Source organism: Myotis daubentonii, chromosome 1 (genome assembly GCF_963259705.1).
Source record: "Myotis daubentonii chromosome 1, mMyoDau2.1, whole genome shotgun sequence".
Taxonomy (NCBI): domain Eukaryota; kingdom Metazoa; phylum Chordata; class Mammalia; order Chiroptera; family Vespertilionidae; genus Myotis; species Myotis daubentonii.
The window spans coordinates 24,318,169-24,339,724 of record NC_081840.1 but is presented as its reverse complement, the minus strand read 5'-3'; the positions used below and the strand labels follow the sequence as shown (position 1 = coordinate 24,339,724).

Sequence of the window (21,556 nt, the reverse complement as noted above, 5' to 3'; positions counted from 1 at the left end):
AGAGTTGAGAGATTAGTGATTCATGGGCTATTATTTTTTCCTTGAAAAAACAGAGTTATTCATTTACTGGGCAATTTACTGAATAAATTTCTGAGTGTCTCTTGGGTTTCTTTAACCTCATCTAACAGAGAAGAATTCTGGTTTGAAAATTATTGGTGAGTAATCACTACTATATTTGGGTGGAAAAGTAAGAAGGAAGGGGAAATGACCTTCATGCTTTGTGATGGCCCACACATTAATTACTATAGAAATTAATTAATCAATCTACACTGTGTTTATCCCATGCTAGACACTGGATATACGAAGATAATTAAGAGAGTTCTTTACTCTCCGGGAGCTCTCTGTGCAGGAGATAACAAGTAAATAAGTGAGCATGGAGAGGCATCACAGGACCCAAAGCAGAAGAATGACCAGGACACAATGTGACCACAGGAGGGAGAATGTCAGCTCTATTGGAAAATCAGGCAAAGCTTCCTTGAGGATGTAACCCTCAAGTTAGGTCTTCACTTATAAACAGTATTGGTTAGTGTAGGAGGGAATGCTCTTCCAAGGAGAATAAACAGGCAAAATTATCTGGTATATTCAGAAAAGTGAATGCAATTTATTAAGGGTGGACCATCTAGTTAGCTGTGTGTGTGTGTGTGTGTGTGTGTGTGTGTGTGTGTGAGAGAGAGAGAGAGAGAGAGAGAGAGAGAGAGAGAGAGAGAGGGGGAGGGAGAAGGAGATGGAGAGATAGAAGGAGAGGGAGAGGGAGGAAGAGATAGATGGAGAGGGAGAGAGAAAGATTGAATTCCTGTGTATTTCAGAAGGAGATATTGAAGACTTTTAACCAAGGGGGTGATATGTTCAGACCTGGGTAGTGGCTAATTGGGTTCAGAGGGGTTCCCAAACTACTGGCAAAGAGACCTGTTGATATACTGTTACAAGAGTCCTGGTGAGAAGTGATGAGGACAGCAGCAGTGGGTACAGAGACAAGGGACAGATTTGAGAGGTTAAAAAGGATATGATGGCCCTGGCTAGGCAGCTCAGTTGGTTAGAGCATCCTCCTGATACACCAAGGTTGTGGGTTCCATCTCTGGTTCGAGGCACATACAGGAAGCAACAATGAGTGCATCAATAGGTAGAACAACAAACTTCTTTCTCTCTCTCTTAAAAAACAATATTTTTTTCAGAAAAGGATATGATAATGAGAGAGTGGAAGATGTCTAAGAAGATGCCACAATTTTGAGTTTAGGTGATTGGGTAGTGGTGCCATCCTCAGCATGGGAACCCAAGAGGAAGGATGCAACTTGGGCAAACAAGAATTCCTTTTGGAACTGTATTCCTGGGGCCTGCATGGCAAAGTGACAGGGAATAGAGCAGTGACACCTGAGTTTTCCCCCAGCTCTGTTGGTATGACCTTGTTTGACTTCCCAACATCCCTGAGTCTCATCTCTTTGTCTGTAAGATATATTGCCAGCCCTGGCTTGATCTGAGGTCTCACAGAGAATAGATATGTGAAAGTGTTTTGTAAATGTCTCCACCAATGTAAATATTTATGTCTCCAGAAAAGTACAAGATGTAAAAAGCAGAGTCATCAGCACATTTAGCTTATAAATGGGCAGAGTGTGTGGCTGCTTTGCATTGAGACAGAGCATCCAGTAGAGATTTCTCTGCAAAATTGCCAATATCACTGCTTGTCTTCTGGGCCCAGTGGCTTAATTCCTACGAGGCTAAAAGGTATTACTTTGCTCTGCAACACTCCAATTCAAGAAACATCACACCTCTATATTTTTTCTAAAGCTTATTAAATTGCTTCTACATTTCCTCTTGCCAGGGCCCATTGAATGGACAAAACATTCACCTTCAGTCAAAATTGGGATTCCCATTGGATCACATAACAATCTTCACTGGTAAAATGACTGGGGTTAGAGATAAGTAGGCTAGAAATATCACACAGGCAGCCCACCCTTGCATCAACAGGGTATACTAATTGTTTGAGGTTTAGGCAGACTTGCAACACCTGTTCATTCAGGTGCAGTTCTTTGAGATCCATTGCCCCCAGGACTGAGGAGAAGATGTCTGTGCTAGTGGTGCACCTACACCCAAAAGGTCAGCAGCAGTGTCATCCAGGCCAAAAAAAAAAAAATAGGATCTACTTTCAGTTGCTGTTGTGTTCAGAGTTTGCTGGAGAATAATAGTGTTCCCTATAAATGATGAGAGTTGTAATGTCAACAGTGGGGGGAGAGTCAAGATGGAAGGAAACCCTGAAACTGAACAACCGAGGGTGGGGGCTAGTGATGAGCCTGAGGATGGAGTGCACATGATGGAGCTGAGGTCTACTGATGAGAAAGAGTTACAAATAAAGATTTTTTTCTAAAAAAGAGGCCAGCATGGAGAAAACCAGGAATAAGAAAGCATTTTGAGTTAATTAAAATGAACTAAAAAACCCTTACTTTATAATTCTTTCTTGCAAATTGAGAAAGATCAACTTGGAGCAACCACTCTTAGAGTCAACATTTTCGGTCAGAGTATTTTAAATGCCAATTCACCTCCTGGGAGGAGAGAAAGCCCATCTTAGAGCAGGTACTACTAGTGGCCTGGGAGATTACTGGAGGTAAAAAAATCTATTTTAATAGTTACATATTTATTTTATGGCTGTCATTATCTCTGACAAGTCATTATGGTTTTCTGTTTAAGGCACTGACATGACATTTTCTTTGAAAATGAATTTCTTTAAGCAAAAAAAAAAAATAAGTGGGTTGATTTAAAGAAAAAGTATTTATTAAAAAAAACAGGTGATAGAGCATAGAAAAAATAAAAGGGTAGTGTCAGAATGACTAAAGTTTGGGAAACATCAGGAATCGTGCTACCTTTGGGTGGAGAAGTGGGAAGGAAGAAGAAAGAACCTATGTGGTTTGTGATGGCCAACAGACAGGTAACTTCTCAATCAGGTTATTTCATTGCATGGGCTTTGCTCCCATGAAGATTATTCTCTGAAAATGCAAATAAGCCAAGGAGAGGGTCATATCTTAACAGATGGTAAGTTTATTTCTTAATGATGGGCTTACCCTCTGACCTGGACATGTCTGGAGGGAGAAAGGAAATTCCTGGGCTGGACTAAGGGTGAGGTACAGTGGACTCCATGACAGCTCATCAACCTCCTATCTTTGTCCAGTCTTGAGTAGAGAGAGCCCTTGGGAGGTAGCACTTACCTAGCGCAGTGGCTGACAAGGGGGTTGAATGCAAATGACCTAGAGGTTTTCTGTGACGCTGAGCGCTCCTTAAAGGTAGACTTGAGCATTGTGGCATTTTTCTTTTTTTTGTATGTACACCTTGCAGTCTCTAGAACAGTGCTCTGTACATACATAGGTACTCAATAAATAGCTAAATAGAAGAATGAATTGCTATGAAAATTGTACAATATTTTACACATATATTTACAAATGAGTAGAGAGAGCTGAGGTTTAAAATGATAAAAATTTGAGTTCACCTCCCATTTCTGCTCTTGATTTGCTGGGTCAGTTACTCAGCCTCTTTGGATCTCATCTATTCAATGTTGCTCATCGGTGGTATGCTGGTAAATGTTCTGCAACGGGCTCTCTAGGAAGAAGAAAAGCTCCACTTTGTGATACTTGCTGATTTTCATGGTATAAATATTCCCACCAAGCTAACAACCGTTAAACAGCCAGCCTGCAAAATTCTGCACATCTAGATGCCAGCTCTCGTGAGCCACCAGATACAGTTCACCACCATGATAATGATACCAACCTCAGGGTGTCAGTCATTCTCTGAGCACTGACTACCTGCTAAGCATTGTGCTTGGATTATATCATTTAGTTCTAATAACAATGCTGTGAGGTAGATATTATTATTTATCTCTATTTTAGGAATAAGGAAACAGTGTTGGGGAGATTGAGAGTTTGTGAATGCATGCACAAATCCTCCCTATTAGGCTGCCTCCCCTGTTCCTTGAATGTAATAAAAAGGGGCAAGTAGCACATACAGCATTTGGCATATAATAGATGCTTATTTAGTGTTACTTTCCGTCCTCCCTTTACCACTTCTATGAAAAAAAAAATACTGCACCAAAAAATGTTCTGGACCAGATCCCTGGGAAGGTCCAGTCCTAGAACAAGACCAGAAACATTGTTTTTTTTATTTCTGAGAATTCACCTCAGGTATTTTTAAAAAAGAACAACATGAACTGAAGATACAATCAAATCCAGATTTCCAAGTATTTCAAGGACTGAACTGATGTCTAACGACCCATTTAATGAGTCAAGAACTTGGAATATGGGTGCTTTCTCTGGAGGAGGGCACAGACCACCTCCACTAACTTCCTGCCCAGCCAAAGGGTTTGTAATGATTTACCACCCAAGTGCTGGGAGGGAGGATGACCCTGTAACTGGCCCAGTTCTGGCCAATGAGACTTAGGGGAAATCGTGCTAATCAGGCTGCTAGGAACAAGTTTCTTTGCTGAAAAAAGCAGAGATGTGCGAGAATAAATTCCACGACTACCTACCTCTAAAGATGGCAGATTTGGAGTCTAACTAGGGAGATAGCCTGGAAGTGCTGACCTCCCCATTTATTATTTATTAAGCAAGATAAAGAAATAGTCTTATTGTTTAGAGCCTGTTAGTCACGTATTCAGTAATTTTCAGGCCAGAACATCCTACAACATCCTACACCAGTAATTAAAATGGATTATCTAATTAACCTAGTAGAACTTAACTGTTAGGAAACTTATGGTTGCCAAAAACCCACTGTGCCTGTTAGGAAGTTTTCTGCTGCAGGTAATTCAAAGTCCTGACTCCTACCGTCTTAAGGGAGGGGCACTCTATTACCTTGGGTAGCAGGAAGCACAGAGTCAGGGGAGGCTCCTGGTGGCGCACACCCCGCCCCCCATCCCCCCCCCGCCCCCCCGCGCCCCGCCCCCCCCCCCCCCCCCCCCCCGTTTTGCTCCTCTGAGCTGCTCCTATTCCGCTCGCCCCTGTGGGTGGGGTTGGTCCGCAGCTCAGCTGACTGCCAAGTTCTAAGCATCAGGAGCCAACACAATGCCCAGTGGAAGAGGGAAATTGTCCATTCATGTGTCTCTTCAGGAAAGTGAGGAAAGCATCTTTGTCGGCCATGGTTCATTTTCCATCCTTTCCTGCATCGGTCCCGGCAATGGGAACAGGGTTTCTACCATCCGCATGGGCTACACCTGGGATGGAATGGATTCCGGGGAACCTGCACTAAGGAACCAACTCCAAGAGTCGACTGTCTTATCTTTCCTCTTCTCAGAGATCCTTCATGGACCTCGGGGAGCTTGTTTTCTACTTGGAGCCTCTGGAAGCCCTAATGAGTCTTATTTTTTATTCCCTTCCAGCATGGCTTTGAGCCTTAACTTACTCCAGCCCTGGCTGACAGAATGTGTCTTGCATTATATTAGTTGGTTTCTCTTAAAAGAACCAATCCTTTTTGTTTCTGGGTTCTTAATCCCCCCAAAGTTATAAAAACAAGTGTATTTAGAAAGACACACACACACAAAATGTGATACCAATTTCTTCACAGAAAAAAACAAGTAGATATACACACGATTGTTCTCATGGTTAAATGGTTTGCTTCTATTTGTTCTTCTTGAGTGTATTTTTATGCTCACAGAGGAAATAGGCACCGCACCCTTAAGAGTAGGTATCTGTCAGATTTTTTAAATGGATACAGAGTTGCTTCAGGAATAGGAGCAATTAAACGGCGAAGAGGGTTTTTATCTGGGGAAAACGTCAAGGTTGAAGGTGGAGGAGAGAAATGTGTGCCGGGTAAAGCCTCTCCCCACTGGATGAAAGCCCGCCCTTCCCATTACCCCTCCTGTCGCCTTCATCTGCATCCGTGTGCAGCCCACTAACCCCTACAGGCTGATCTTGTTCCTGGTTTATGCTGCTTTGGTCAGAGAGATGCCTGTGAATCCCCTAGGTCCGTGGCCTGCAAACTGCGGCTCTCGAGCCACATGCGGCTCTTTGGCCCCTTGAGTGTGGCTCTTCCACAAAATACCACGTGCGGGCGCGCACGTACAGTGTGATTGAAACTTCGTGGCCCATGAGCAGAAGTCGGTATTTTGTGGAAGAGCCACACTCAAGGGGCCAAAGAGCCGCAGGTGGCTCGCGAGCTGCAGCTTGCCGACCACTGCTAGGTCACTTTGGCCGGAAGTAGCTGTTTCAGCCGTTGTTGTATGACTGCATCCCTCCCTGCCCTATCCCAAGGGGACCCCGTGTCCACCCCACCGCAGACAGCCTGTGTTATTGGGGGACTTCCATGGCACCCCCAGCTGCAGGGTGGGGTTAGTCAGTCAGCTTGTCTGCGGTCATTGGTCCAGGGACAGGCAGGTGACAGAATGGTCTAATCAGGATGAATCCAAGGCCTATTTTGCCCAGAATGCTATGCAGGCCCCACTTCCTCCTTCACTGGTATGCGATGGGGACTTGGGTGCTGCTTGCGGGATGAAAGGCCAAGCAGAGAGACTGCAAACAAAACAGAGAGGCAGATGCAAAGACACTGAATGGAGCCAGGCCTGAAGCCTGACCTGGCTCTGGACCCTCCAGTGACAGGGCCAAGAAATCTCTTCGCTGTTGATTGAGTTTTCCATTAGCAGCACCCGAAGGCCCCAAGACAGAATGGTTATCTCTTTGTGTTTCTGGGCTGAGGAAGGAGCTGATCTCAAGAAATTTCAGTGAATAGGCCTGTGTGTTTTACAAGTCCAGGTTACTCAAGGTAAATAAGTTTTATTGCCCAAGAAAGGGAGGGAAATGAATCCTTTGTGCTTTGCAGGTTGTAAAGAAGATTAGCCTAGTTTCAAGCATAGAGCTGCAGGCCTGGGAGACGGTGATGCTTTAGGAATTCTCCAGAGGGGGAGCCTATACCCATTCCCAGGCATGGGGCCTCTGAGGGGACTGGCCTAGCGGGGGCTTGAAAGGAGTGGGCAGTCAGGGCATCGAAGACTGGGGTGAGCCTGGAAGATGGCCACAGAGGTACCTGCTGGCCCAGTCAGGAGGCTTGTTTCTATCTTATGTCAGCAGTGAAGGGCAAGGGATGGAGAACCGGCGATCCAGTCATGCTATTTGTTAAATGCAGAGTCCCAGGACACTCCAAAGTCACTGAATCAGAACCCCTGGGTGCCCAGCAGCCCAGCTAACTTTTAGATGAGCACCATGTGAGGACTTATGTCTTAGAGCGTGCCGAGGGTTAAGCTGCGAAAACTCAATTCATTTGTCCCCAGCCAGGCATAACGGCTGCTGAACACAGGTAGCAAGAAAGCACAGAGTCAGGGTTCTAGCAGATCCAGAAACAGGCTGCCATAGGTCATCACTCTGGACAGTACACTCATGGGGCAGGCTGGCTTAAAATTCTGGGACAGGAAAGATTTTTCCATAGTTTAGAGCAGCGACTTTCAACCTTTTTCATCTCATGGCACACATAAACTAATGACTAAAATTCTACAGTACACACAAAATGTATTATACTTTTTGCTGATCTGAGAAAAAGTAGGTACAATTTTAATGTATTCACACTGGATGGCTATTGTTGTGTTGGCTGTTGTCATTTTTTGATTTGACAATTTAAGGGAAAAGAGGTAAGTGCCCCTGACCAAATAGTCAGGTGATTGGAAGTTTGAAGACTTCTTGTGGCACACCAGGGTACCGCGGCGCAGAGGTTGAAAATGCTGGTTTCGAGTTCATGCTTCTGGTGTTAGGACCACCTATAGTGTTGCCAATGACCTTCATCGTTTCTCCTAATGCACTGGATTGCGCTGCCGGTTTTGATGGTGTGGAGATGTGGACTGGCAGGCCCTGACCCTGTCAGAGCTCCCCTGGCCTGTGTCAGACCTCATCACGGAGAGGGTGCCGGGTCAATGTCACACACCCTCTGCTCCTTCCACTGCTTTTAAAAGCGTATACACAGCAGTTTGGCAGGGGAACAATTTTTAGCACTGCTTACAAATGCAGACAGTAGCACTGACTCATTCAACTACGCCACCGTCAAGCAACAGGGAGTTTGGGGACCTGGGAACCACAGGCGTTTCTACCTGTGACCCCCTCAAGGTTAATAGAAGGCGTGGCCTGGGCTGCAGATGCCCGCGTGGCCCAACTGCTCCTTCTCTTATCATTATTTTAGTCCTGAGTGTTCTTCAGCTACAAACGCAACACAGATCTGACAGGAGCAAAAACTTTGAAAAGTGCCCCCAGGATGCATGCCGGCTGGAGCCGGGAGCACCGGTCCAGCTCCAGCTGCAGTCCTGCGGCTTCCTGGGGTTCTGCCTGGGCCCAGTTCCTCATCTTGGAAAGGCCAAGCAGAAACCCGCTGCTGACATTGTCATTCAGGACTCATTGCGTTAGTGAGTGTCTGAGTTTTCTGGTCGCTGTAGGCCTCTCTAAGAGAAGGCTGACTTGGAAGAATGCTTTAATTGTGTGTTTCATCCTGGTGGTTCTTATATTTTTCAGCTTGAGTTTATCTCACTTGGGAAACACGTCTGATATCTACCAACACAGTGAAATTAAAGGGCAAAGCTGTACTGACTTAGCATTTACAGGCTTGTTTCCACTTGCTACATTAAATCAGTTGCTAAACCCTGACCCCGTGAGAGGATTCGCTAATAGATTCCTTCTCTTAATTTTGCCTAATTTTAGAGGCCTCCCAAGAGAATGAAAACACATAGTTTATTGGGATTGAGATTTTACTGCCAAAATTCTTTGCTTCATGAATTGAGAGGAAAGAGATACAAAGAGAGATCTAGTTTACCCCAAAATAATTGTGTTCCCACTTGAGTTGATACAGTAGTTGTTTTTTTTTAAAGAAGGCCTCCTCCTTAAAAATTCTTTCTCAGTATAAATATTTGTGTGTGTGTTTTCTTAAACCTTGATCTTTTTCCATTACGTGAAATAGCTTTCATTCTTGGTATGCAATTCCGTTAAACAACCGATCGTCCTCACAACTAAGCACGCTATAATTTCCTTGGGGATTGGTTTTTAATCTTCATTTTAGTCAACTGTTCTAGTTTTCTAGGGATAATATGATTTTACTGCCCACTAAGACATATATTTGAATGGAAAGCAGACGTATTATATGGGAAGCAACGAAGGAGTTGAGTTACTATGATAAAGGTTTGTTTGGAACCCACTTGAGGTACAGAACAGCTGTTGTTTGTAGACAGTTGTATTTAAAGTATTCAAAATCTTCTCCTCTTCTTGGTTAGAGAGTAATGTTTCTTTTCCCCAGAAAGTGAGTTCCCAATGGAATCGTACATGGTGCACCCCAGAGCTGTGGTAGACAGGAATAAGACAAGGGCCCATTTCCCGCGTGCCACGTGCTTGGAGAGGCTTGGGAAACTCCAGGTAAGGAGTGGGTTCTGCCATCAGTGGCTCATAAATCCTTCTGAGTTCTTCCCTACGTCTCCACAGTGTCTGGAATGGGCTCGACCTCTGATGGGAGAAGACAGTGTGTGTGTGTGTGTGTGTGTGTGTGTGTGTGTGTGTGTGTGAGAGAGAGAGAGAGAGAGAGAGAGAGAGAGAGAGAGAGAGAGAGAGAGAGAGAGAAGCACTTTGTGTAACTAACACAACCTGTTTGCTCGGAGGATTCTTCCAAGCATGTTGACCTATTCTGCTTTCAGTAGGCACTGTGGCTGCCACAGGAAAATATCAAGTTCCATAGGTTTAAATCCCACCTATTTTATATCTCTAGCCCTGATCTCTACCCCAAAGTGCTGAGATGAACATACAGCTTCCCAATAGACATGTCAAACCAACATGACCAAGACTGAGCGCCAATCTCCAGCATAACTGCTCCTCCTCTTTTCTTCACTTTGGCAAATGGCATTATTAGTTTTGAACAGCACTGGTCAGGTATTTGTAAAAGGTTCCATGCTTATTTTATTTTATTTATTTTATTTTGCCATAGAGGTCAATGCAATGGGAAGCTAACAAACAGGAACCTGAAAACACATTGAAAATTCTGTTAGAGCTTACCTGCTATAGGTGCCTATGTAAATGAATTTCTGATTCCACAATCAGGAGATTGCGGGGACTAAGAGGTCAGGAGAGCAGAGGTGAAGAAGCCCCTAGAAGATTTTCCATCAAGTCTCATTGGTCATAACTCTACAACATGGCTGCAGAAATGGAACCACCACATGAAACTTAATCTAATGAAGATCCACTTCGATTTAAATGGGAATAGGTCCTCTTCTCTGAGTCATGGATGCCAGGAGGGAGTTGAGGGGAGTCAGGGATGGGGACGCAGTAGCGAATGGGTTTGGTAGATAGCTAACAGTGTTGTTATAGAGTCTATTTATATATTATGTTATCAGTAAAGTTCAAATGGGTCATGGCCTCCTAGGAGAATAGCATATCAGAAGCATGCTCCTTACCAAAACATGCTGGTATAGATAAATGAATTGTGATATATCACACAGTGAAATACTACTGGGCACTAAAAATGAATGGACTGCTGCTACATGCAACATCTGGATGAATCTCAAGGCATTATGCCAAGCAAAAGAAGCTTGACAAATGACTGTGTACTGTGTAATTTTATTTATATAAGATCCTAGAGAAGGGAAAACCATGGAGACAGCAAACAGATCAGTGGTGGCTGAGAGCTGAGGATAGAGGGATGTGACTAGACACAGAGGGGAATGAGGGAACTTTTGGGGATGATGAAAACGTTCTACAGATTAAAGGGAACACTACTCTTGGGTTTTGGGTGATAGTGTGAAAAGGGACCAAAGGACATTGCAGGAAAGTTTACTTTGAGCGTAGGGTACAGTTCTGTTGTCTTTAGAAACAGGGTCATTTGCTCAGAATTTGGCTTGGGCAGAAGGCATACATTTCATTTCTCTGTTCTTCAGATTTTCAGGGAGGAGTTGGCAAACACAAGGCTCTGAAAAGGGCTGACAACACCCTGTCAGCTGAGCTCTGGATCTTAAATACCTGCAAAAGGCCTTAAATTAATAAAAAATATGGTTCTCCTTAAGAAGAAAGCTCTGCCAAGCTGATGTGGCTCAGTGGTTGAGCGTCAACCCATGCACCAGGAGGCTGCCAGTTTGATTCCCAGTCAGGACACATGCCGAGGTTTTGGGCTCCGTCCCCGGTGAGGCGCATGCATGAAGCAGCCAATCAATGTTCTCTCATCGAAGTTTAGAAAGTTTTGCCATTTTGAGGGTTATGTGTTCAATATCAGTGTTCTTATTTTGGGGGGCTACCTGTGGTCATATATGTCTGGGACTTTTATTAGAGTCTATAACCGACAGATTTTGCCTCAATGAAGGATCCAACTTGTTGAAGCACACCCCTAACTACTTACCATGGTCCTAACCTAATATGCCTGTAACTGATTATGAAAAGCTGTGGGGAGCCCAGCATCTAGCAGGAGGGGGCGGGGCAGGGGTGAGGAACAGATATGTATGGTTGAGGGCACCTGTCCAGCACTTCAAGTCACATCACACAAGCTGTTCTGACCACAAGATCCTGGAGGGTGGGGTCTGAAATAGTGCCGAGGAGGTGATCTGATGAAGTTTGGCCCAAACAATTGGTGTGGAGAGAATCGCATGGTTATTTGGGGGCTGGTTTTTAAAACGTGTTATTGTTGATGTAAATTTGCCTCCATATGCATTATACATATCCATATCCCTGCTTCCTGATTAGTAAGCACTGGGACTTTGTAAATATGCATTCAACTCTGACATAACATCACTCCTGATTTTCAAAGCATTACCATCCCAGCACCACGCTATAAACACAACCATTCCCAGAAGCATGATTTTCAAAGCTGCAGATCAAGTGCTAAACTGTCATCATACTGAAAAGGAGAAAAATCCACTTTATGTTGTAATCAGCTTGCCTGCCATAGACCCCTCCTGAGGAGATTATGCAATTAGCAGTAACAAATGCTGGGCATTCTCTGAAGTAAGCATCTCCTACGTTGTGGGTTGGTCACAAATATTTGGAGGAGGTCATCAAGAGGAGCCCTCGATGACTTCCACCCTCCCAGGGACCCAGGCAATCCGAGGCTCCTTCCCCCTTCCCCTGTCCTTGGACTGTACTTCAGCCCACTGTTCCCAGTGTTCCAAGAACACAGCCTTGAGAGAGTAAGGTATTGTCGAGACCACCTGGATGGTATGTATATGTGACTGAAGCCAGTTAAGGACTTCATGTACACTTTTAAGATTCTGGTGGATGGGTGTGGAGATCTACCTGTCTTGCAGCTGCCCAAGACAAGCCTCATATGTAAGTTCCGTTGCTTGTTAGACCTGTACCTACCAATCTGGAGTGGTCTGCCTCTTTCTTCGGTCTCTCTTTGCCCACCATGTATGGGGGCCAGTTTGGGAACCAACATAACTTTTTGTTCCAAAGCGGATTTCTGGGTCCCATCACTAGAAATTTCAAGTCAACAGGTCTGAGATGGGGTTCAAGAATCTGTATTGCTAAGTTTTAATAAGTACCCCACATGATAAGATGCCACCCTTAAAGAAAGACCCTTTTCTAAAATATCTAACCAGGAACATTTTTTTTTCTTCAGGATTTAATGGCAGGCAAAATTGATCTATTGCTTGTAGGCTTTCTTAGTGGACAGAGCTAGGATATACATACATATATATATATATATATATATATATATATATATATATATATATATATATACTTTTCTATTTGTCTATCTAAATGAGAAATAATTTCATACCATCATTTATTATTTCAAGCTACACCACTGGGTTTATTCTACTCCTTCCTCTTCCTATATCTGTAATTCCCTTTTCCAACTATGTGGAACCTTCCTCCCAATATCTTTGATATATTTGCTTATTTGCTCAGTTTCCCATTATGTAAACCAATTTGTTGGCCATGTCAGCAAAATGTGTGGCCTATCTTTATAAAGTTACTAGGGGCCCGGTGCACGAAATTCGTGCACTGGGTGTGTGTGGGGGGGAGTGTCCCTCAGCCCAGCCTGCCCCTTCTCACATACTGGGAGCCCTCAGGCGTTGACCCCCATCACCCTCCAATCGCAGGATCGGCCCCTTGCCCAGGCCTGATGCCTCGGCCAGAGGTGTAGACCCCCATCACCCTCCGACCGCCTGATCGGCCCCTTGCCCAGGCCTGACGCCTCTGACAGAGGTGTCAGGCTTGGACAGGGGACCCCCATCTCCCCCTGATCACTGGCTCTGGCCCCCGCCCAAGCCTGATGCCTCTGACCCAGGCTTCAGGCCTGGGCAAGGGGACCATCATATCCCCCCAATCCCCGGCTCCGCCCCCCGCCCAGGCCTGATGCCTTGGCCAGAGGAGTTGACCCTCATCACCCTCCGATCACCAATCACCGGATCGGCCCCTTGACCAGGCCTGAGGCCTCTGGCCTAGGTGTCTGGCCCGGGCAGCGGGGACCCACAGCTACAGCGGCCCCGCGATCGTGGGCTCCACTTTAGGCCCAGGCAAGGGACCCCTAGCTCCGGGGACTGCCAGCTTTGACCGTGTCCAGCTCCCATCGCTGGCTCCACCCCTACTTCCTGCTATCACTGGCCAGGGCGGCAAAGGCGCCTGATTCTCCGATCGTGACTGGGGGGCAGGGCCGCCTTTGCCCTGCCCCCCAGCTCTTAGCTCCCCCCTGGGTTTCTGATCACTGTCAGTGGCAGGGGGCTTCTTCCTGCTTTCCCTTTCGCCTCCCTGCATTGTGCCTACATATGCAAATTAACCACCATCTTGTTGGCAGTTAACTGCCAATCTTAGTTGGCAGTTAACTGCCAATCTTAGTTGGCAGTTAACTGTCAATCATAGTTGGCAGTTAACTGCCAATCATAGTTGGCAGTTAATTTGCATATAGCCCTGATTAGCCAATGAAAAGGGTATCGTCGTACGCCAATTACCATTTTTCTCTTTTATTAGATAGGATGTTTCTCATTTTATATATATACAAAAATTATATTTATAAAATCACATGTCAGAAATGTGTGTACATATGTGTGTATAATATGTGTAATCAAATATATTTTATGAAATAAAATATTTTCCATATATAAGAAATTATGTAACATATATTAGAAAACCAATATAATACATAAAATATATCAATATAAGAAAAATATATATCTGATTTCATGTTTTCCCCAGCTTTATTAAGATATTTTTAACATATAGCATGAAGTTTAAGGTATACTATGTGATGATTTGATAGATATATTGCAAAACTGATTACAATAAGGTTAGTTAACACTTCATCCCCTCACAATTACCTTATTTGTGTGTGTGTATAACATTTAAATTCTACTCTTCATCCATTTCTAGTGCTTAGCAGAGGGTCTAACAGGGCAGGCATTAATTATTGTCTATTGGATGAAAGAACTAATACATCCCTTAATCAATATAGAATGGTGGGAGATGTATGTAGGAAAGGAGACCTTAAATTTCAACCTCTGGACCCACATGGATGAAGACAGTCCAGGTCACCCATCCTTAGAAGCCTTTAGGCACTTTATTTCAAGTGCCCCTCCCCCCATACAATTCAAGAATAAATCTTTAATTTATTGTTGATATTGATAATATCGATATCGGACACCAATCCTCTGGTTACCAGTTAGCACCAACAATCTTATTTCCGCATGCAATTTCCTGGATCTTGAACTAAACGTCACATTTCAGAGTTCTCACATTACAGAATGTCATCAATTCGAGGTACCCTTTCTAATTTTCTGTCTTCAACGTTCTTCTTCTTTCCCCAAGAATATCTGCAGAGCTGCTAAATGTTCTCGAAAGTTCTTTTGTGGTGTTTCCGATAAGAATAATCACAAAAGACTCCAAGCACAGCATGCGGTGTGAATGTTGAATCAATAAAAATGACGAGGTTGGTAACCATATCCCAGAGGACGGCGGCGGCCCGTTTTAACTTAGAGGGCGCCAGCTCCCCACGTCAGCGAGAGACGCAAAGGCTCTCGAGTGAACCGCTCGGGACCCCGACTCCCTGAGGCAGACCTGACGCCACTGAAGTTTCCAGCCGCGCCCAGCTCGGCGTCGCTGAACCAACCTGCCAGTTTCCCCGGCGGCAGCTCAAGTGCCTGGAATTTCTAGGTTTTTCTCTTCCTCTGCAAATGGTCCCATGCACCTCCCGCGGCGCTGGGAGCAGGTGAGCCGGAGTGGGCGTGGCCTCAGGGACGGGCTCAGGTGCCTCGGCCCCGCCCCGCCCCGCCCCGCCCCGCCCACCTCGCGCCGCTGAGGTCCGGGCGCAGGTGGCGGCGTCCAGGTGCGCGCGGCGCGGCCTGCAGCTCCGCTCCACACCCGACAGCGGGCGCCGCTGCAGCGGCTCCGAGCGGCCGAGCTGAGCGGCTCCGCGAGTTGGGGCAGCTCCTGCGCTCGGCCCTGCTCGGCGGCCAGAGCTCCGCCCGGGCGCCGGCTTCCCACGGCGGCGGGAGCGCGCGGGTGCTGAGGGCGCCGACCGACCTCCGCGGACCCCGGCGGGCCTGGGGCGGGAGAGGCGGGCGAGCGCGCGCGCTGGAGACGGCCGGGCGTCCCGCGCCCTGGCACCATGCGCCCCGCCGCGCCTCCTCGCCGGCCCCGGGCTCCCCTCTCCGCCCGCTGAGTCCCCGCGCTCGCCACCCCGGAAACTCGCCGAGACGAGGCGAGACGCCGGAGAGCAGCGCGGAGACTGACCCAGGCGTCCCCTCCGCTCCCAAGAGGCTGCGGATCCCCGTTTCTTGGGTTTCTCTAGCTTTACCATGGACCTGGCGCCAGCTTGGCTTTAGGACACATTCGGAGCCGGAGGGGGAGTCCAGGCAATTCTTTGGTTGCTAAGGTAATGGTAGTTGTGACCAGAAATGGGGGAGAAACAAGTGGGGGGAGAGGTGTCTTAAAACTGCGTGCCCCCACTCCCACCCCCCAATCCCTATGGGTGGCTGTCATTTCATCGCCTGGGTGTGGATGCTGGTCCGTTTCAGATGCGTGACAAGTGTCGGGGTGCGCGCGCGTGCAGTTTGGGACCGTAGAGGCACGAGCTTACGTAAGTGGCAAGGCGAGCTGGCGTGCGGACTTGTGTGGGATGGGTGCAGGTCTGCACGGAAGGCACGTTCCGGGCTTGGGGTGTGAAGCGCGCACCCCCTGGGACCAGAGCGCAGACGGTAGGTGCGTTCGGGGACTCCCAGCCTCCGCTGATGTGCTGGCGGCAGTTAGGGCAGCTTTACTTCACAAACAGACCATCCTGAACTTTCCCTCCGAATCAGCTGGCCCGTTTGTGGTTTGGAGGAAAAGCGAGCGAGTGGTAGGGGTGGGTGTCGGGGTCTGGTTTTGGGAACCGCAGCAGAAAGGGAACCAGGTATTCTTTCTTGAGAGGATGACGACCAAGCTGGTCGCCTGAAGAGACCCTGTATTTACAGTCACTGTCAGGCTGCGTAGCAAGTGGCCCAGAGAGACAGGGAAAGTGACCCAGAAAATTTAATTTTGTTCAGAAGGAAAGCTGCTGTATTTTTTTTTTTTTAATGTGGTGGAGTAGGGAGGAATATTACTTCCTTCTCTCTTGTTGAGAGGAGTGGCATTTCCATGCTACAAACTGAAGATATTTTGGATCTTATTGTTGGCTTGGAATTGTTCCCTGGGTGTTTATCAGGGCTTAGGCACTAGATCTGCAGGGAGTTTCTTCAGTATCTTTTAGCAGCCCCAGAGTAAAACTGCCCAAATAAGCGGAATTAGGTAAAGCCTAACCTTGCACCCTTTTCTCACCAGAGGGGGATGGCAGGTGGAAGAATAAGAACTGGGCTGGTACCTGTCCAAATGTAGTTAGAGACGGAGCTACAAGTGTGTGTGTGTGTGTGTGTGTGTGTGTGTGTGTGTGTGTACGCGCGCTTTGTCCAAAGTGGTAGACAGAAAGGAAACTGTTAAGGTTCACCTTAATATGTGAAGGCTTTTACAGATCCATGTTCAGAGGCAGATGGGGAATTATATGGAGGGAGCACTGGGGAGTTGGTGAGAAACTTTCTGTGACTTTTTGTATGTTCTTTATGCTACGTGTTTTTCTTATTAACTGATTAATTTTGCAATGGATGGGACTACCCTGTGAAACAAAGCAAGTTGAGGACTGAGGGGAATTTGAGAGGCACTCTTTGGAGATATACCTTTATAAGCAAAAGCTTCATGCCGAACCCAGAAAACCAAGATGATAGATTCTTTCTGAGTTCTCTGATATTATTGTCAAGCTACATTGTTGTGTAAATATGGTGATTTTATGTACTATAAACATTGGGGATATATATATATATATATATATATATATATATATATATATATATTTCCCTTACCCCAATAACTTGTCCTTTCCTGAAAGTGTTTGTAAATTCTAGAAATATCCACTACTGCAAGGTATTTTGATGACATAGGTAGCCACTGTGCTTCCTTTTTCATACTCATTACATTGGCTCTTACCTTTACTTCCCTGTCTCCTTTAAAAAAGTTAAATTAATATTCACTGATATATTGCTGAGAGCTTCAGTAAAACAATGCTAGTTTTTCTTCAAGCGAAATTTTTTTTCTTATCAAGTGAAACATTACATCATTTCTGCTTGTATGGCAGAAAGGTCTCTTTAAATGAGACATTTTTTTATTTGTGAATGATTTTGTGGAAGAAGATAGCCAACATAGATATTTTTAAAAATGAGCAAACATTTCTTGTGAAAGAAAAACAATGTTTAATTGAAGCACAATTGACACTCAATTTTATATTGGTTTCAGGTGTAGAGCGTCATGGTCCAACATTTGTATGCACTGTGCTAGGATCAGGAAGTCTCTAAAAGGACATTTAGGACAATATAATTTTGCCAGTAATTTTGGATGTCTGATTGACCACAGGGACAGAATTTTATGTGAAAATAGGATCACTCCGTTTCTTATTTCTCTGATGTTCTCCCAGGCATTTTATCTCTCCAACTCTTTCGACTTTGCCAGGAATTGCTGAACATTCTGTTTTGTGCCAGGGGTTAAACGTCAGGGAGATATGAGTAAGGAGCTCTGTGTCACATCAACATTTTTCAAAAGAGATGCTCTCAGAGATGCCAGTGCTGGGATTAATTTTCCTTTAGCCTCACAAGTTAGCTCATCTTCATTCGGAATGCTTTGAACCCAGGAAAGCACTTAACCTCTTCATTTTCAGTGCCAGCTGGAAGGAATATATTTACCAAATTCCATCTTTATTGTAACATATGGCATGATATAAATAATTACTACACACACACTGTCCTGCTGTATGGAGAGAAATAGGATTACAAAATAAACCTTCATGTTGAGTGACCTGCATGTAACATTTCAAGAAACAGTTTTACTTTTTTTTAAAATTATTATTACAGAAGTAATATCTAACCCCTGGGGAAAAATTGGAAACTACAAAGAAAGAAAGGACATCGGTAGTTCTCCCACAGAAGGTGAACCATTGCATGCTACTGTATATATTTTTCCAGGATTTATTCTGATCACATTATTCATTGGATTTTTTTTTTTACCCCTCCCTACCCCACTCCCCCCCCTCCAAATTTCAGATCTTATAAATGAAACTTGGATATGTGTTAAAGGTTTGGAAAATTATTGCTAGTTTTCTGGATGGTTTTGATAGATTGGGCTTTAACTTTTGTTAGTGGTCCTTATTTTTAAAGACAGTAGTTTCTCTGCTTATGTGTTTTCTTTGAAAAGCAAGATTTGCACTTTGGGTCAGTAATGCTTGGGGCTCCCTATAAGACTTAGGGATGAAAGCATCAGAAAAGAAATAGAACATTGGCCATGTTGGGTGGGAGACTTTAGTTCTGGTTTCAATCTCTCCACCAACTCCTCATGCGACCTTTGGCCTCTGAAGGCCTCTGAACCTGTTTCCTCCACAGACAAATGACACTTTTAGATTTAGCTCAAGAAGCTAACAATATACTTGTTGTTTTCACATTTGATGAGGATCATCTTTGTTTGAAGTGGGCTTTTTAAAACACAGATGGCTGGGGGTCATCCCCAGGGTTTCTGACTCAGTTGGTCTGGAGAGTCCCCAGATAATTTGACCCTGCTGGTCTGGGGTCCACACGGAGAACTAGGTAGTAAGCTCTTGGGGGCAGAAGCACTGTTTTACTTTTCCTTGCATCCACCTGTTCCATGCCAGCAATGTACCTGCCAGTAGGGGCTCAGTAAGCATTGGTTGAATCAATATCAGTTTCTCCATGGGGAAAAAGCTTTCTGAAGTAGTCAAGAGAAAAAAGACCATCATCCAGAATATGAAACTATTAAGTCTGTAATGAGAGTAATAATCAGTCATGAAATGAAGTTCTTCAAACTACAAGAAAAGCAAAAATGCCCACAAGTAGGCAGTTAAAATGCACATTAAACCTAATGAGTTACATTAAATAACAACTCAGAGTACCTGCTTGAGATGTTACAAACCATGAAGCTTATCAAATGCTTCACTGTTGCCTCCCAGAGGCAATTCATTTTCTGCCACATCTACATTCCAGTACAGGAGGGAGGGAGGAAATTCACTATTACCCTAACTACCAAAGCAGCAGCTAAAGAAAGCAATAGTCCAGACAGCACCCCAACTCTCTCTCTCTCTCTCTCTCTCTCTCTCCCCCCCCCTCTCTCTCTCAGCAGAGCAATGCTCACTGGAGCCCACAAACATTCTATGAGATAGGTTACTGAGGAAACTAAGAGAGGGCATTGAGGGGGTGCATTTGATGACTAGGAGAGTCTAGCGGGCTGAAATACCCCTCTTTTGGTCAACCTTCTGTGGCTACTTCGTGTCTAGAAAACAAATCCTTCCTTTCTACTTACATGTTAGAAACATAAGCTACAGCCCTTTTATGTATGGCAACTTTAAAAAGATGTGTAAATATTTGAATATGAGCAAAGTAGCTGCTTATGTAACTGAGGCTGCTCAAGTGAGTTGTGGTGGAGACGAGCTGTCTTGGCTTTTCTAAATACTTAGGTGAAGCCATCAAAGGAAAAGCCATCTTTAGTTTTTGCAGGGTAGAGTTCCCACTAGTGTCTGACTTACCCATGCTATTTTCCTGTCCAGGGGGACGTGCACATTAAACAAAGGCTTCTGAGAGGAGTATCCTACATGAGATAAACTAGTGGTGACACCCCTCAGAAGTAGCTGAGGCATGTGTATTGCACTGAGACTTGGCCAGCCCCAGGCCCTGACAGAGAACTGTGATCATTGGCTCTTCAGTAGCACAACAGGCACAGCCCTGTTAATTGTGTTTTTTGAACCTCAATTTCCTCATCTGTAAAATGGGAATAATTAAAAAAAAACTATCCCTTGAGTGTGTATGGCTGTGAGGAGCAAATAGGATCCTGTACAGTGTACAGGGCAGAGGGGGCTTAGTAACTTGAGGAGATGGACCATGTCATACCATACTATTTGCTAATAATATTGAGAATCAGTTGTTGATTTGAAACCTCAGGAATTCCCTGGGTAAAATCTGAAACCAGCTTCCATACACGGAGTGCAAAGAAAGACACAGACCACGCAAGGTTGGTAGGTGGCAGACTTAATAGTCAGGGGAATTTACATAGGAGGGTTGGGCAACCACAGAGTAGATTTCCACACCCACCCACTAGAATCTTAAAAGTTTCTATAGAGGCCTTACCAGGGTTCGCTCACATATACAGACCAGATGGTCTCAGCAGCATCTTACAGTCTCAAGGCTGTGTTCTTGAAAATGGTTCTCGCTGTGGAAACAGTGGGCAGAAGGATCATTCCAAGGACAGGGAGGGGCCGAGGAGCTCCCAATTGCCAGGATCCAGATCTTGGGTTAACTGGCGGTCACATCCTCTCCACGACCTCCTCCGATAAGAGTCTGCTGGGAAATAAGTATTTCAGGGTAATGGTTTCCCTCTTATTTTTTGTCTGTTCCTGAGGACTTGATATATCCAACCTAGCATCTGAGGGACTCCTCAGTCCCTGGGAGAACCCTGCTCCATAGTTGTAACGTTGGATGAGAGGAGGCTTGTAGAAAGCAAGTAGCCCAGACACTAAGTGGAGAGGGTGGAGTGGCAAAGACCTTCCTCTGTGGTAGCCAAAGATGTATGTGTTTCCTGGAGCCTAAAGGCCATTAGTCACGACAGGAAGAGAAGGGGAACATGGGGACTGCTGCTACATGGATATCTCTTATGCCAGATGGTGGCCCACACCCGGAACAAGGCCATGTGTTATGTTTTGTCTATACCCTTGGTATCTCTTTCAGTTCTTGGCACATGGTAGGAGGTAGTAAATGTTTGCTGAGTTATTGACTTTCAGAGTGACAGCTATGGGAGGATGAAGATGGGAGAAAGGATGAATTGGTGCAGATGCGTGGACTGCTTCAGGTGTAGGTGTGTGCATGGACCAACTGGGTGCAGGTACATAGACAGGTACGAGTATGGATGCATGGACTGGTCGGAGTGTGGGTGCATGGACAGGTATAGTGCGAATGCAAGTGCAAATAGTTATAATCTCCATTCTTATTTTTTGCTTGATTTTGCCTAGCTAGATCTACCTCAAACCCTCTTTTGAATTATACATTAATGTTGGTCTTTCCCACTTGACTGTGGTCTGGTTTTCTTAAAACCAT

General features: G+C 45.2%; 1 protein-coding gene across 12 annotated transcripts in view; it reads left to right on the top strand.

Moving 5' to 3' along the window:
- The first annotated feature begins 14,999 nt into the window (after positions 1–14,999).
- The window catches only part of RGS6 (regulator of G protein signaling 6), a 483,467-nt gene continuing 476,910 nt past the window's right edge, over positions 15,000–21,556 (top strand). For 7 of the 12 annotated variants that reach the window (XM_059691688.1, XM_059691690.1, XM_059691682.1 and 4 more), the window contains exon 1: positions 15,295–15,780. The gene's annotated coding sequence lies outside the window, so the exon portion shown is untranslated. The other 5 variants (XM_059691693.1, XM_059691692.1, XM_059691684.1 and 2 more) reach the window with 4 other exon arrangements.